At 37.4% G+C, this 15,413-nt stretch overlaps 2 long non-coding RNA genes across 6 annotated transcripts in view; one reads left to right on the top strand and one right to left on the bottom strand.

Annotated features, from left to right (window-relative positions):
• Positions 1 to 15,413, top strand: part of LOC135293920 (uncharacterized) — a 190,021-nt gene that overhangs the window by 61,173 nt on the left and 113,435 nt on the right. Inside the window, exon 4 of one of the 3 annotated variants that reach the window (XR_010356028.1) lies at positions 9,941 to 10,036. The exons of the other annotated variants lie outside the window; for them this stretch is intronic. This is a non-coding gene — a long non-coding RNA (uncharacterized LOC135293920). The remainder of the gene's footprint in view (positions 1 to 9,940; positions 10,037 to 15,413) is intronic. 3 annotated transcript variants of the gene reach the window in all.
• Positions 1 to 15,413, bottom strand: part of LOC135293923 (uncharacterized) — a 49,321-nt gene that overhangs the window by 9,736 nt on the left and 24,172 nt on the right. Inside the window, exon 4 of one of the 3 annotated variants that reach the window (XR_010356035.1) lies at positions 457 to 622. The exons of 1 other annotated variant lie outside the window; for it this stretch is intronic. This is a non-coding gene — a long non-coding RNA (uncharacterized LOC135293923). Of the gene's footprint in view, positions 1 to 456; positions 623 to 12,333; positions 12,458 to 15,413 lie in introns of those variants that run through there. One more of the 3 variants, XR_010356036.1, reaches the window with a different exon arrangement.

Genomic DNA, 15,413 nt, shown 5'->3' with positions numbered 1-15,413 from the left:
AGAGCCTTGTGCCAATTGAGTTTCACCAGGTGGCCTTCTCTTTTCTTACAGTTGGAGGGACTTGTCTCCCTGACTCCCAACCTGGAAGTTCAGGGATTGTGACATGGGAAGCCTGACTGCCTTTGAAGGCTGACATGAATAACTTGCAAAGTACCTTGGTTTTCTCCATATCTGTTGTCACTAGGGATGTACTTGGATAGATGCATCGGATACTTGCACCAGTCTACAAGACAATTTCAGTGAAAGCATACCGAAGTGTAAACCTTGCATTCACTGTTGGGGTAATAAACTGGACATATTTCATAAAAAATTATTTCAGAGGAAGCGGTATAAGTTACCAGTGAGCTGGAAGAGGAACCATTCTGAGGCTCTGTGACTCCAGGATCATTACAGGAGAAAGGAGGCCAGAAATTTTGAGAGAGAAATACAGTCACAGAGAAACAAATATTTTCCTACCTTCAGGGAGAAACATTTCCTGCCTGCTGTTGAGACATCACAGCTCTGCTGCTCAGACTGAAGGCAGAGTGCTCAGATCTGGGATAACCTAGTCCTGCGTGCAGCACTCTCAAAACTGAGCATAACTCTGGAGGAAGAACAACTTTTTCTTGGTGGAAGGCCTACACTGAAAATAAAATACATTTTGAGAAGATTAGACATGAGGTTGGATGCAGCCATTTATCAAAAGGCTATCCATTTCTTTGGGGCATAGGGGCAAGCATTTTTTTCCTGGAAGGTGAACTTCAGTGAACTTATATTCACAGAATTGAACAGCATAATATGATAAACTATGTGAGGTAGTTGTTAAAGTAATCAGAATGTTAACTAAAACGAAGTGAAAGCTATTTGGTTTATGTCAGATTTTTTTTTGTATATATATTCAGAAGCCTGTTAATTTCAATGAAATCTCTCCCAGGAATTTAGTCCTTATCAAAATTTCCATATTTAATTTTTGCAATTCTTTACTTGTGTGTGTTATGCCAAATAAAACATTTCCCTGGTCCCATTTCTACACCAGTCAAATAACTCCCACTCGATTACATTTCCAAAGTCCTCTTATGTGGCCCTAGTTCCAGTTTCTTACAATTTACTGCTTATAAGCAATAGGTCAAAGGTTTACGTGATATATTCCACTACACCTAGATTTTCTGTATTGCTGTTTGAAAATTGAAAACCTTTCCTTTCATCTTCAGTGTCTTTCTCTTATATTTTTCTGAATTATGTCATAACCATATATCTGTCCTTGGTCTTAGCCTTTTCAACTGCTCTTTATTTTAGTGTCCACCTCATTCATTTTGACTTATTTTCCAGTTTTGTGCAGTCATCAAATTTCAGCCTGTTACTGCACATTCTGTGTTTCAGGTTACTTTTATATAAGGTGAATAAAATCTGTCTTAATAGTGATACTTTGGCCTTATACTTGTCTGATACTTTCCTCATTCACAACTGTTAGAACTTATAACTACCCTTTATAATATATATGTCAATCCTTAGGACATTAATGTAACATACTGCCAGTACCATAGATCACCAGGCCTGCAGCAAACTTCTCTTGAGTTCTCTGAAAAAAACTTTGCAATGAACTCTAGAGATAATTTTTCCATAGCCTTCATCAGTGTTAATCCATCTGAATTTCTTTGAAACCTTTTTTGCAAACTAAGCAAAGTATCTCAATTCTGTAGTTGTCATAGTTTCTTTTTGTTGAATTTAATTAAGTTCATAAGACTTCTGGATTAGAGGATTATGTCACAGGAAAATCCTTTGATAAAATCAGAAATGAGTGGAAACTTCAGTGAGCTGTTATTTTCAGAGGGTTAAAAATCATATGCAGGGCCAGATTTATGTTTTTTAAAAGTCTGTCAAGCAACAGAAGTTGTGGGATGGAAATTGCAGCCATTTCAAGCATCCTGCAGGTGTGCAGTGCAGGGCTAGGATATTCTGGACTGCAGAGAAAATGCCTGGCAATGTCAGATTCAGCCTTAAAAAAGTACATGGTCAGAAGTAGATACACAGATAACTCCCTGGAATATCAAAAGCACACAGGAATACCAGCATACAGAACAGAAAATATATGGCTATGTGTATTAGTGAGTTTTTTCTCAGTATCTCCAAATGAGTATACATATCCATAACTCACTGAAGGACACATCAAACCACAGAATCACAAAGTCGTAGAATAAGATGAGTTGGAAGGCACCCACAAGAATCATTGTGTCCAACTCCTGGCCCTACACAGAACCACGCTCAAGAGTCACCATGTACCTGGGAGCATTGTCCAAACTCTCTTGAACTCTGTCTGGCTTGGTGCTGTGATCATTCTCTTGGGGACTGTCTTGCAGTGTCCAACCACCCTCTGGGTGAAGAATTTTTTTCTCCATTCAACCTAAACCTCCCCTGACACAATTTCAGGTCATTCCCTCAGGTCCTGTCACTGGTATCCAGAGAAAAGAGATCAGTGCCTGCCCCTCCTCTTCCCCTCGTGAAGAAGCTGCACACTGCAATGAGATCTTGCCTCAGTCTCCTCTTCTGCAGGCTGAACAGACAAAGCTGCTCCTCATGTGGCTTCCCTCAAGGCCCTTCATCATCCTTGTGACCTTCCTTTGGACAGTGTTTAATAGTCTTATGTCTTTCTTGTATTGTGGTGCCCAAAACTGCCCCAAGCACTTGAGATGAGGCTGGCCCAGTGCAGAGCAGAGTGGGACAATCCCCTCCCTTTTCTGGTTGGTGATGCTGTGCCTGATGCACCCCAGGGTTTGCCCTCCTGGCTGCCAGGGCACTGCTGATTTGTGTTCAACTTGCCATTGATCAGCACCCTCAGGTCCCTTTCTGTGGTGCTGCTTTCCACCGTCCCATTCTGAAATCTATCCATACATCCAGGGTTGCCTTATCCCTGTTCAGGATCCAGCACTTGCCCTTGTTGAATTTCATGCAATTGGTGATTGCCCAATCCTCTGATTTGTCAAGGTCTCCCTGCCTTCAAGGGAGTTAACAGCTCCTACCAGTCTTGCAAAGGAACCAGTTCATGATAGAATAGAATTATAGAACAGACCAAGTTTGAAAGAACCTTGAAACATCAGCTGGTTCAATATTTCATGAGAAAGGGAGCCTAGATGAGATTACTTTGCATCCTATCTAATTGCACTTCCAGGAGTGAGGACTTTACTTTCAGCGACTGATTCTTCTCACCATATAAAATTTCTTTCTTGTATCAAGATCAAACCTCTCCTAATGAAACATGAACCTGTTGCCTCTCATCTTCTCCATGTGGTTCTTTGAGAAGGGAGAGACCACAATACTCTTCTTTGCACCTGCCCTTTACGTGTTAGAATACTGTGAAAAGGTCATCATGAGTCTTCTCTTCACCAAGGAGAACAGACTGAATGCCTTCAGTCTTCCCCCATAGGACAGGTGTTTCAATCTTTTGATCATCTTTGTGGCCTTTCTTTGAGTCAATTTCCTTCTGGAATTGTGGGGAGCCAGTCCTATCAGAGCCATAAAATCACAAACACATGGTGATGGTTCTTCAGAATAGAAAGTGTAAGGCTTAAAATTTAGTCTTTTTCCTTTTTCTTTTTTCTCTCAGACTACATGATCCAATGCTTTAAATGTCATTTTATTGCTAGAATTGTATGGCAAAGTCTCCAGTATTTACATACATTACTAATGATCACCCATCATTTTATAGAGCTCATTAACACAGAGTACCAAAAGAAAGAAACAGAGAGTTTAAAAATATTAAGAGATAAACAACAATCAATATGGTTTTAAGATAGAAATGCACTTCTAAATAATTCTTACATTCATACGCATGGCCTTGTACAGCTTTTGAAAATCCATGCAATTAATTGATGTCTTTACCTTTTAAAGTATTTGGTTCACCTTTTATCTTAGAAGTCAAGCTTTCTAGATTTTAGCTAGATCACTTCTTAAATATGTGCTATTTTGACCTTTTCAATTCCAAAGGGATTATAAATAAACTTGCTAAAGGTTTTTCTATCTCTTTTGGGACGCTTCATCAAATGTGTACCTTCTGGTCCTTTAGTTTTGTCAGTCTTTAAATGTTCTAATTTCTAGGTCACCTCTTCTGGCACGATCTTGAGTTTCTTCAGTATGCTTTCCACCTCTGCTGTTAAATTTATGTCTGTTTCTGGCATCTGTTCCCAATCCTCCTTTGTGAACACCAAGGCTCAGAATTCATTAAAATTTTTAGCAATGCTTACCTAGGCTGTCAATAAATTACTTTCACTGTCTTTTTGAGGCATTATTGTGTCTTTCAGTGATGTCTTGCTCTTATTACTCAATTTATCCTAACTTTTTCCTGATTTCTCCTTTCTCTTACAACAATGTAACTCAGAAGTCACTGTATTGAAAATTATTGTAGGAATCTTTTAACATGTGTTTTGCCTTACTCCTCCTTTTTTCCTCCATATTGTTGCCTATTTTGTGTTCATTTTGACATTTTTCCACATCTCCCTACCTGCTGTAAACAAGTGAATTGTCTTAAGGCAGATGACTTTTCAAATACAACCCAAAGATGCTATGCCTTCCAAAGATATAATAGATTGGATTCTAATATACTCTGTGCTTAGTCAATTATTTTAATTAATGTAAATGAAATGCAAAGAACCATAGAAAAAGCTATTGAAGCACTTGCATTGCCTGAGTATCAACATTTATCAGACAGAGATCAAATCCATTGTATCAATGAAGATGTTCTAGGCTGGTGTCCATTTTCTTCCTCTCAGTGTTGAGATTTTTGAGGGAAAATACCTACATCAAAAATCAATTCAAAAGTTTGGTGTTTTAAGTGGAAACTTAGAGTCCACTGAAAACTGAATGTGGATATTGCTAACTAGTAACAGCTGCAAATCAATTTAACTATGGTTATCTATACAAGAGTTTTGCATAATGTGAACTAAATGTTAAAGATACCATTAATGTTTGTATAATATCAATAAAATCAGTGCAGCTCTGTGCATGGATGCTTTTATGCTTATTTAAAAATGCTGTAGATCAATCAAGATTGTATCAATGTATTTGTATAACTACTTAAAAAATGTCTAAGAAGCACCTAAAAAGATGTGGGTATTTGTACCTTCCATTTTGAGGCCATCTATAATTCTAATCACAGTTGTACACCACAGTCATTAACCTGTTTGAGACCCTGATAAATTCAGTGTTATAACAATTATTACTACTGATACTATCTTTGCTATGCATCTTTGCATATGCACATCTTAGAAAAAAACCCATGAATCTTCATTTTATTTTCAAAAATTTTCATATTTACCTGTTTTTCCTCTCTAAGTATAGGGAATTTTTCCTTCCTTCTTCCCACCCCCCCCCCCCCAAGGTATTTTATTATCTATTTTGTTGTTTGATATAATTGTCACTATGTCCACCCATCTGCTTCTTCAGGGTATTTCTTTCCTTATTTTTGACGGTGTCTGTATAATGTTTCTCACACATCTGGTTTCTCTCCTATATACTGGCTTAAGCCCTCCCTCATGTTTCTGTGTATCCTCTTAGCATCTGGTAGATCACTGCCTGTTTGAGGAGCTGCCTATTCAGAAAGCAACTTTCTGCTGCAATGTTGTGAAACTCCAGGTAGGCTGGGGTGAAGCTACAGTACAAAATAATTATTATTCAGTGACTGATGCAAAAGTTCTGTACATAATGAAAGAGACTATTGTTATGCATATACTCATGAGGATAGTTTGAGGGTTTCTGAAGAAACCGTTGGTTTAAATATTTCAGTTAAAATCTCATTCTTAATGTTACATCAGTATAACTTTTTATTTAATAAAAAATGGAGTAAGCTTTGAGAGTACCATTTTTTACAATAATTATACTGCTTATTTGTTCACAGTACTCCAAGAATCCTTTTATTTACATACTTTCAGAACCCAAACCACCTAGGGCTAGCTAATAAGGACATAAGATCATGCAGCCTTATTCAGAGTAACACATCTGCCTTGTGCTCTTTTTCCCTTAGTGTTTTTTCCTCCACAAACAGGTATTTCTTCTTTATATTTCTTGAACTCATAGATGCTCCTTGCTCTTCCCCCATCACTGTCCCTATACAACCATTCAGTTATTCTGTGCTGCCAGATTTGTGCAGTTTTTCTTATTGGTGGAGCAGTGGTGTAATACCATACTGGTTCACATTTACTCCTAAAACACATTATATTCTTATATTTTTGTGTGGCTTCAAGAATTTTGTTTGGTCTTACAGGAAAATACTTGCCACATATTGTACAGAAGTGAACCCTGCACAAAATCAAGTGGAAGAGCTTTGCAGAGCCCCATTTGGAGGAAGGGAGTCAGACAATCTTTCAGCCATGCTCCGGACTCTGTCTCCCCTGCTCCATGCACAAATAACCTAATAACATGCAGGGTTTGCATTTCTATCTGCCTGCAGACACATTGCTTGTCTCACAGCCTTGGTGGCTTAGCCTCCCTTTGACTCAGACCCACTTTTTCTTCCTCATTCCTTGCTCCTGGGAAGAACATTGATGCCTATCGTTGCTCTGTGGTACACAGAGGGAGCTGGGGGAGGCACCCTCTGTTAGTCACTGTTTGTCTGACATTAAAATCACCGACAGTTTAGAAGACTTGTTTGTCTTTGTTAAAATAACTGTTTATCTCTCGTCATAAGTGCTACCTTGGTCCAATAGTGCAGGCAGATCAGCTCTAAATTCCATCTGTGTGACCACCCTTGACAGGTCTATGCACTTCCTGCCCCAGAGTGGAGTAAGCACAAAAATGGATTAATTTAGTGTTTAGTTTCCCTTATGTAATCATGCACACTACCCAGTCTGAGAGATACAGAGGAGTAGTCTTCTAAATTTTTCCTAATTTGTACATTTAATCTACTTTTTCCTTCTTTAATAGGATGGAACATCCCTGTTCAGGTATTTTTTGTGTTCTGCTGTTATACCAGTGTTTTGTCCATTACTGTATCATTATTTTTATTCCATGACAGTACCTAAGTAATTTATCTTTGGTATAGAAACCTGTCAGTAGTTTTTTTTTTAAATTCTAAGTATAGTACATGCATTGCATTTCTCTTATCTGTCATGGCAGTAATGTCTTAAAAAATTCCATATGGTATATATGTCTGACCTCTCTAGCCCAAGTCCACATTGATTATCAGTCTTTCAAGGAGAAGTCTTTCATTAAAAAAACCCAGAAGGTGGCTTTGAATATTTTAATTAAACAAATTAGTTAAATTCTATTTTCTGAGGTTGCCTCTCTTTCCTTTTTAATAATTAATAGTTTTAGAACTTTACTCCTGTCTCTAAGGATTAGAAAATCTTCTTTAGGAAATTTTAGGAAATTTCTTTGGAAAGAAAAAGTGATTTTACTGTGATAAATGTGACAAATTTAGTTGGACAGAGCATCTAAAAATATTTCACCAGTGCTATGTAAATAGCAAATGCTGTTGGAAAAATTTGATGCAAACTTAGCAAGAATCCTCTTATCTGGCTCACTGTTCCTGCTTGAGTTAATGCCTCTATATCAAGAAAAACATGAATTAACACCAGGATTTTTCTTGCTTCTCCGTGTTTTTAAGCTATTCCCTGTGGAAAGAAGTTATAGGAAATACATCGTATTAGAAGCACCTATATTTGTAAAAATGGAAATGCTTTGCCCATAGGTAGGGTCTTACAGTATGCCCTGAAACTGGAAAATTCTCTTTGCCCAATTTTGATAAACTAATACCTTCACTGTGTCTTGACTGTTTATGTGCTTTCTCTAGGCTTTTTTGGTTGGTAATGTCAAAAATGTGCAGTCCACTGATGTGGCACATACTTGATCTAATATGGATGCATAAAACATCTCAGCTATGTTTATTCTGTTACTACTCGCTTAGAACCAGCTGAATGCTGCTGAAGGCAATGGGAGTAAGTCTGACACATGTGAAAGGAATCAGACCCATCATCAGCTATTCTGCTGAATATTCTATTGAACTGTTGCAAATGACATCCAGAGCTGAACTGAAGACAACCACATTTTATAGTGAAATAATATTGAGTTTTTGAGTGTGGCATGCTCCTTATGCCCAAATGCCAGAACTGTTACTAAGAAAGGTTTCTTGATGTGGAAGGAAAGATGAGGTGACTGGAGGGAACAAGGAGAACAATATAACACGATTGTAAGGAGAGACAGAAGAGCATATAGGGATAAAATTGGAGCCAAAAATGTCATGATGAAAAAAATAATTTGCATTTTGTGCAGCACCTTTTAGTCAAGAATATCAACATAGTTTGCAGTTTAGCTTAATTCTGTCTGTTGCTATAAATAAGTACTAGCAACCCATCCTGTGAGTGGCATGTGGAAAACAGTGAGTGGCTTCCCTAAAGAGCAAGTCCACAAGAAAGTTGAACACCCTGTTCTGACTCCTTCTGACTGAGCCAATAAAATATGTTCCTCTGAAGGACATGGAAACATAAAGCAATAAAAAAATTGAAGAAACAAAATGATGCAATGAGTCTGGAATACAGCCTTCACCCTAGACTTTTATGAAAGTTTGTGTTTGTTCTGTCTCTGTTGCTCTTGCAGCACAGCCATAACTCCCAGCACTATTGGGATTTGACTTCCAAGGTTGCCTTTGATATTTCGATCTGAATACAGTGACTAGAGGAAGAGACAAGGAAGACAATTAACTTGCATTCTTGCTTTTCTAGTACAGTAACAATGCATGAGAAAGTAATTTAATGTTAATGGTCAGGTCCTTGAATGCCGACTCAAAATCATGGTTATCAACATGACTATGGCAGAATACATGCATTATATAGACCTCAAGAAAAGTATTTATGTTCACCAGGAATCTCATTTGTGTTCACTGGAAATACAGAGGCAGAACTTGCTTCAGAAAAGCAGTGTCACTGTCTTTTCTTTCAAGGAGTTAAGGGCAACACACTTTTCTTTCTGGATACAACTGATAGCAGGTACAATTTCACCTCACAGTTGAGTGGCTACAGGATTCACCAGGGAGGCAACAGTCTTCACACTGCTTCAGTTTGAGGAGGTTCAGAATAATGATACCAGGATTGTTATTTTGCCTTGTAAGCACGACTGGCAATCAGTTTCAAGGAAATCAAGAAAAATACATTCTTCTCACCTCCCCAGAAGATTTCTTTCTTAGTGAGAGAAATGTCCCACAAACAATTTGTCTGTTGGCCAAGGTAGTAAACTGAAGCCTGACTGGACAAGGAAAAGAACAGGAAGCTGGAGGAGTGACAAAATGTCCTGAGGTAGATCTGCTGCTTACAGAACATTTATTTTATCGTCAGCCAAAACACCTCAGGAGTCCTCCTCCTTCCTCTCCACCTAATTTTTTTCCCTGTCCCACGACTACTTCAAGAGTTTCTTGCTTCCACAGTACAATGAAACGCTGAGTCTGCTGGCTTTGTTTGAGAGGAAAGAAATTCTGACGGGGACTGGGAACAGGCATTTGTGAATGGGTGTAGGAGTATGAGCCTGTTACACAAAAACAAAAGCGTAACTCGATCAACATTTAACAAGCTCAGTTCAAAGATGTATCACCCACTTTTCCCAGAAAGAGGCCTGACCAGGAGGTCTGAGACTGCTGTGGGTGGGAATGTTCCCTGCCTTCCACTTCCCTGCTTTCCTTTGGTGTTGCAAATCGTTCAGTAACTGAAACAGAGAGATGTTCATAAAAAACCCCAAACAAAACATGTTTGTGGATGTTGTCATTAATGGCAAAGAGCCATTTATACATTAAGTAACTCACAATCATGAAAGTCTGCAGTGTCAGTGTCAGAGAAATGATCTAATCAATGCACTGCCTTAAAATATGTGAATATAGAGGATTCTCTGATTTTTTGTGAACCAACAAACCTCAGGGCCTTGCTGGTCTTGGGTATAAGTTGTTCATAATTTTGTTCTAAGATAACATAATTTTTCATATTGCCAGGGAAGTCCTGTTCCATGGATTACAGTGTATTTAGACTGAAGTATGGTTCCTGGTATCTTTTTCTGACTCTGTGCACAGAAAAGCATTCACTGAAAGGTATGATATCTAACCTTAGATCCACAGTTATGTCAGTAGATAAGAGTGCTATATTGGGGGTAAGACTGCCAAATGTAATTTTTGTTTTTGTGTGAATGGAGCACTTTGGCCCATCCAGAACTCTGACAAAAAAATTTCTGGTAAAGGTATTGGGGAACAAAACTTAAAATAACAAGAAAATTAGAAAATGTCAGTATCAGCATCTGGATGCTTTCACATGCAGTTCAAGGCATTTATCTATTTAATAGATATACCTCAAACTGAACATATATAGATCTATAAGGCTTTTTATAGGAAAAACGAGAAGAATCTGTAGGAGGCAGATTAAAATGATAGCTTGAAAAGCATGCTACCATAACAACAAAGAACAGAAAACAACACTTCTGCAGTGATGTACAGATAAAGGAAGAGTGGTGGAGTGTCAATGTGAACTGCTAACTTTTCCTTCCAAAAATAAAAAAAAAAGGTAAAAATCTGGACTCATTTGCATAAAAGTAAATAAATGTACTTTAGCTGGTGGAATTGTTCTGAATGCAACAGAGATTAAAATCTAAATTAATGGTTTCTTCCTATGATCAGACCTACTTTAACTGTAGGAAATACAAGGGACTTAAACATGATCAAAAATTACACAGTGCAGTAAACTTCAGTAGTGAAAGAGTACAGGAACCTGACTAGCATTTCTATCTTTGCTGCTCTGGCTTTGATGAGTATTATAGAAATAACAATCTCAAGCCCTAGTTCCAGTGAGGATAGTGTGTATGAAATCTGACTTGCCACATCTTACAGAAAATTTTCTGCATGGTGACCTTTTGCCAAAACAAATTGTATGAAGTTGCTAGCGTTTGCAGGTAGTTGGCAGTTTGCTGTCCAAAGCAAATATAAGAAACTCAATGTGCAGTGACAGTTATGAAAACTGTTGTGTCTAAACAAACTAACCAGAACACAGTTCCCGAGACACAGTGCTTTATAAATTATTTGTTTAAGCTGTAAGCTCACGGAAAGAAGCATTGCATAACTCAGCCATAAAAAAATGGAAGAATCTGTGCATACTTCCCCCAAATATGTCTTGAAAAAAAATAATATATTTATATAAATAAATGCACATGTATGCAGCAACACCTTATGCAACATTGTTTTTTCTTGTGGAGATAATAACATGGACAAAATCATATCCCTGACTCAGACAAAGTAACATTTCGCATTAACAAGGACAAGATTTTTTTGAAATTTTTATGGGTTTTAGTGCTTTTGGGTAGAACCAGTATTTTAATTAAAAAGAATGATGTATTGTACTGGCATAAGTCCCAGTAAGACCTAAGTGACTTATAGACCATTTACTAGTATAACAAGTGAAGATCTCCCCAATATCCCATTTATTTTCAGCAAAAAGCTTACAATGGGTTCTCAATATTTTACTTTTCCCAAAAGTCCATCCTTAATTTTTCATAGAGAAGCAACAAGGTACAGCAGTTGGATATAAATCAGTATTTCACACTATATTCCAAACTTCAAATGCCAGTGCTCAGTCTTAAGTGTGTCATCCAGACTCCATTTACAATTTTAAAGTTCTTTCCGCTTGTGGATCTCACAGATTTTCTGAAAGCAGTATGAATCCTCCTGTCAGTATTTCTGCTGGCAATAGTCTTGGTGTTTTTATTTGCCTTTCCTGGATCAAAAGCTGAGAGCCACCTATCTCTTCACTAGTCTGTGAAGGGTGAACACACTACTAGAGGATAGTTCATCCAATCTCTTTTAGACACCCATCACATGCTGAGATGAATCACTCTCCAAAGACACCTCTGATTTTCACTGTAACTGTAGATGAGTTTACTAATAAATGTATGTGAAGAAAATCCCAAGAGGAGCACCAAAACCATAAAAAGATGACAGATGATTTTTTTAAAGTACCCAGCATTTTAAGTTGCTGAATTTACTCATTAAATAGTCTTATCTGACATTATTCATTGTTTATTCTTGTTAACATGAGAGTAAAATGTGATCAAAACCATAAGAGCAGGTATGTTTATAGTAAGAGACTCAGACTATAGCACCATGCCAACAGACCTTACCCCTAGAAAAATGATATATGATCTTATTTCAAACACCTTACAAGAAAAAAAATCATCAGAATACTATTCTAGGGAGTTTCAAAAAAAGATTTAACATTATTTTGAATTCTTTGAACTGAGACACACCCATATATCAGTTCTATGTAGTTCAGGCACACCAGTCTGCTTGAGAAGAACCAGCAGTGGGGATGGCAGGCAATCTGCAATACTTGTCAAAGAATTCCTCCTGGCCTTTCTTTTTCAGAAATACAGATGGATCTCTCCTTGTCCATCCCAGGTTTTCAGTGTTCTTTGGTGGAGGAAGGTCAGGAGCTTTGAGGATTCCTATCCCACTGGGAAGGCTGTCAAACTATCCAGAAAAAATTTTCAAATAAAATTCAGGAATAGATTAACCAACTGAGAAACCAGCAAATGAGGGACTGTGGTCTTAGGAGTACTTCTGAAATTCCACTTGTTAGATTTCTACACAGGAAGTGGCAGCTTATGGGGTGAACCATCATTTTGCATTTTGGGAAAAATGAGACAGACCTTCTGTTTATAATAGGGATCCTTACAGGTACATACAGGACACTTCTTGCCAGAATAGCGCTTTGTTGAATAGCTCCAGAACGGCCACATTCAGATACTAAGGCAAATTCTTCGAAATCAAGGCTATTCCTTTCATTTTCCCCCACATTTTTCTACCGAACTTCTAACAGAGTATCTCAGTAAGCAGATGATTCCTACTACACAAAGCCCAAGGATATCCAGGGCTTATATAATGCAAGAGAATTAATAGAGCTGAATCTAATGAAGAACTGAGGTATGTAATCTAGATTTTATCTAACTATCTTGTAGCCTCATCAAAATGAATTTTCAAGCTTTAAATATTTAAGGACAAAAAAAAAAAAACAACAAAGAAACAACAAAAAAACCCCCACACAAAACAAAAATCAATCCTGTAGGGAGAAATCAGTTTGAATGGTTTTTGTTTCTGTGAAAAAGAAAAGAACCCAGATATCCCTATGACTTCAAAGTGTCACTGAAAGATTGATGGAAAAACCCTTCAGTCTGATTCCCTAATGTCAGAGAAAAGCTGTTTCAATTGTTTTTCTGTGGGGAAGAGGGTGTCAGTAACCAGTTAGGTTGATCGCAGCTGGTCATTTCTTATACCCAGAGTTATAATATTTATCCATTGTCAATTTTTCTCATTTGAAGAAAATTATTTTACTTCAGGGGAACACTACAAACTTCTTGAACTCCATGCTTTTTTTTTGGTGTGTGTGTATGTGTCTCTTATTTATTTATGTTTAGCACTAGCAGTTTCCACTAATCAGCTAAGAATGCAAACAGAATTCCAGCTGGCCTTGGCAAGAGACTGCTGGGAAGTAACCCCAGACAGCTTCACTGTGGCAATTAGGGACTCATTCATTAGTAGTGTGAAAATATAAAGGCTGCTGGAGGAAAATAGAAATATATAACATCCAAACTTTTGAAGGAAGGATATTGGTGCTAATTTCACAGATTCCATTGCCCCAAATCAATTTATTTCAACAATTCAAGAAGGTGCCTTGAACTGCAAACAGTAGTTTGTGAAATTTATTTTCTTTCTTCCTAATGAAAAAATTCACCAAGTAACCCTAAGGAGCAAACAAGGCCCACACGTCTGGTCTATACACAGTCTTCATAATTTCCATGAACATTTTATGGTGGGAATTAATCCAGTATCATAGGCACACTGGACCAGCTGCTGCAAATTTCTCATGCTGTGATTCAAAATTAAGCTACAACTTAGAGAAATTTGCAATTTTTGGTGGCACTTGTGTGTATAGCTCCAAGGTTAACCTATGTAGGAGAAAGCCTATGTAAGCCCATGTAGGAGAAAATCATTTACAGAGGACTGAGGGATAAGGCATAACCGAGGTGCTGGAGTGAATCAGTGTCACTGAGTGCAATTTTGCTGTCAGCCATCGTTCAATAGAGCGTCTGAGCGTATTCTCAAGAAGGAGCGTGATGGTAACCAAATGGGTTGCATTTGTAATCACTTTTATGCTTTGACTTAGGAGACTATTAATCTTGTAGACTTTAAAGAGAAGCTAAATGCAACTAGTGCCAAATGTCCAACCACTGAAGACATTCATGGATTCAGATGTTTTCTGGCAGGGAATTTATATATATTCTAAGGGAAGGCAGTGAAGGGAATCCTACCAAGGTTGAACTATTTTCCATTGCATCCATTACTGATATAAAATAGTGGAAAGGAAAAAACTAAGATATGGTTAAGACCCTTTTTTATCTGAAAACCATCTTGCAGTGGTCTGAAATATCTTAAAGTAAGTTGTGGTTACACTAGCTGGCATGTAGAGCCAACAGCCCATTAGCCAGATGAAAATTGCTGCAATGTGACAGATGTTTGACTCCATTTCTGCCTGGAGGCTGGTGTAAACCAGTAACATTAGTTCTTTGCCAGCTGGATAATATTCCTACACTAGATATTATTTCTTGCTCAGGTAATTCAGTAGCTGTCCATTCTTTGCTGGAAATAAGGAAAAGAATCAGCCCAGGCAAAAGGTAATTAATCTTATTAAAACATACCAAAACACAACAACTGGAATTCATTACACAAAAACAAGGTTGAGCTTCTGGTCTCAGTTTAATTCCTTGAAGATAAATGTCCAGAAGTAAGCACTTTTATCCCTGTGGCACATTTATTAAAACTCTTAAAAGAGAATCAACAATTGAGAATCAGCAAAAAGTCCAAATAACTAATTTGAACCATGCAGAAGTATTCTAGGTCACAACTAACGAATCTGACAAGGTAGGGTGTAGAAAATTGTGATCAAGTGTATTTGTTCTATATTAAACAACCAGTCCACTCAGTAAGAAATATTTGAGAATATTTCTTAAGTCAAATATATTTTACTTGAAATAGCAAAATAAAACTAATAACATACAAATGTTTTTATTTATACATATCAATATTCAGAGCAAATTCCTATATTAGTATCTTCCATCTCAGTCTTTTGGTGGTCAATTACCTTTGGTAGTTACATTAAAAAAACAAAATTCTTATTTTTCACTATAGCCATCCACTTGTCTATACAAAATATGTAACTACTTGTTTATCACAGCTGTCAAACTGCCTTTAGTATCTGGCTAGTACCTTATTTATACGACAAACTCATCCAAGCAACTCAGTTAAAACAAAATGCCAGAAACTTTTTTTCTCTGAATTCTGCTGTAACAAACCAACAGAAAAAAAACTCTTCTCCTGTCCACAGAAACCATCTAGATTAAATGCTTTGCCAGCCTGATTCTAGGTGATA

The sequence above is a fragment of the Passer domesticus genome, chromosome 2 (assembly GCF_036417665.1).
Source record: "Passer domesticus isolate bPasDom1 chromosome 2, bPasDom1.hap1, whole genome shotgun sequence".
NCBI classification, from domain to species: Eukaryota; Metazoa; Chordata; class Aves; order Passeriformes; family Passeridae; genus Passer; species Passer domesticus.
Note: the sequence above shows the minus strand (reverse complement) of the source record. Positions and strands in the feature narration are given on the sequence as shown.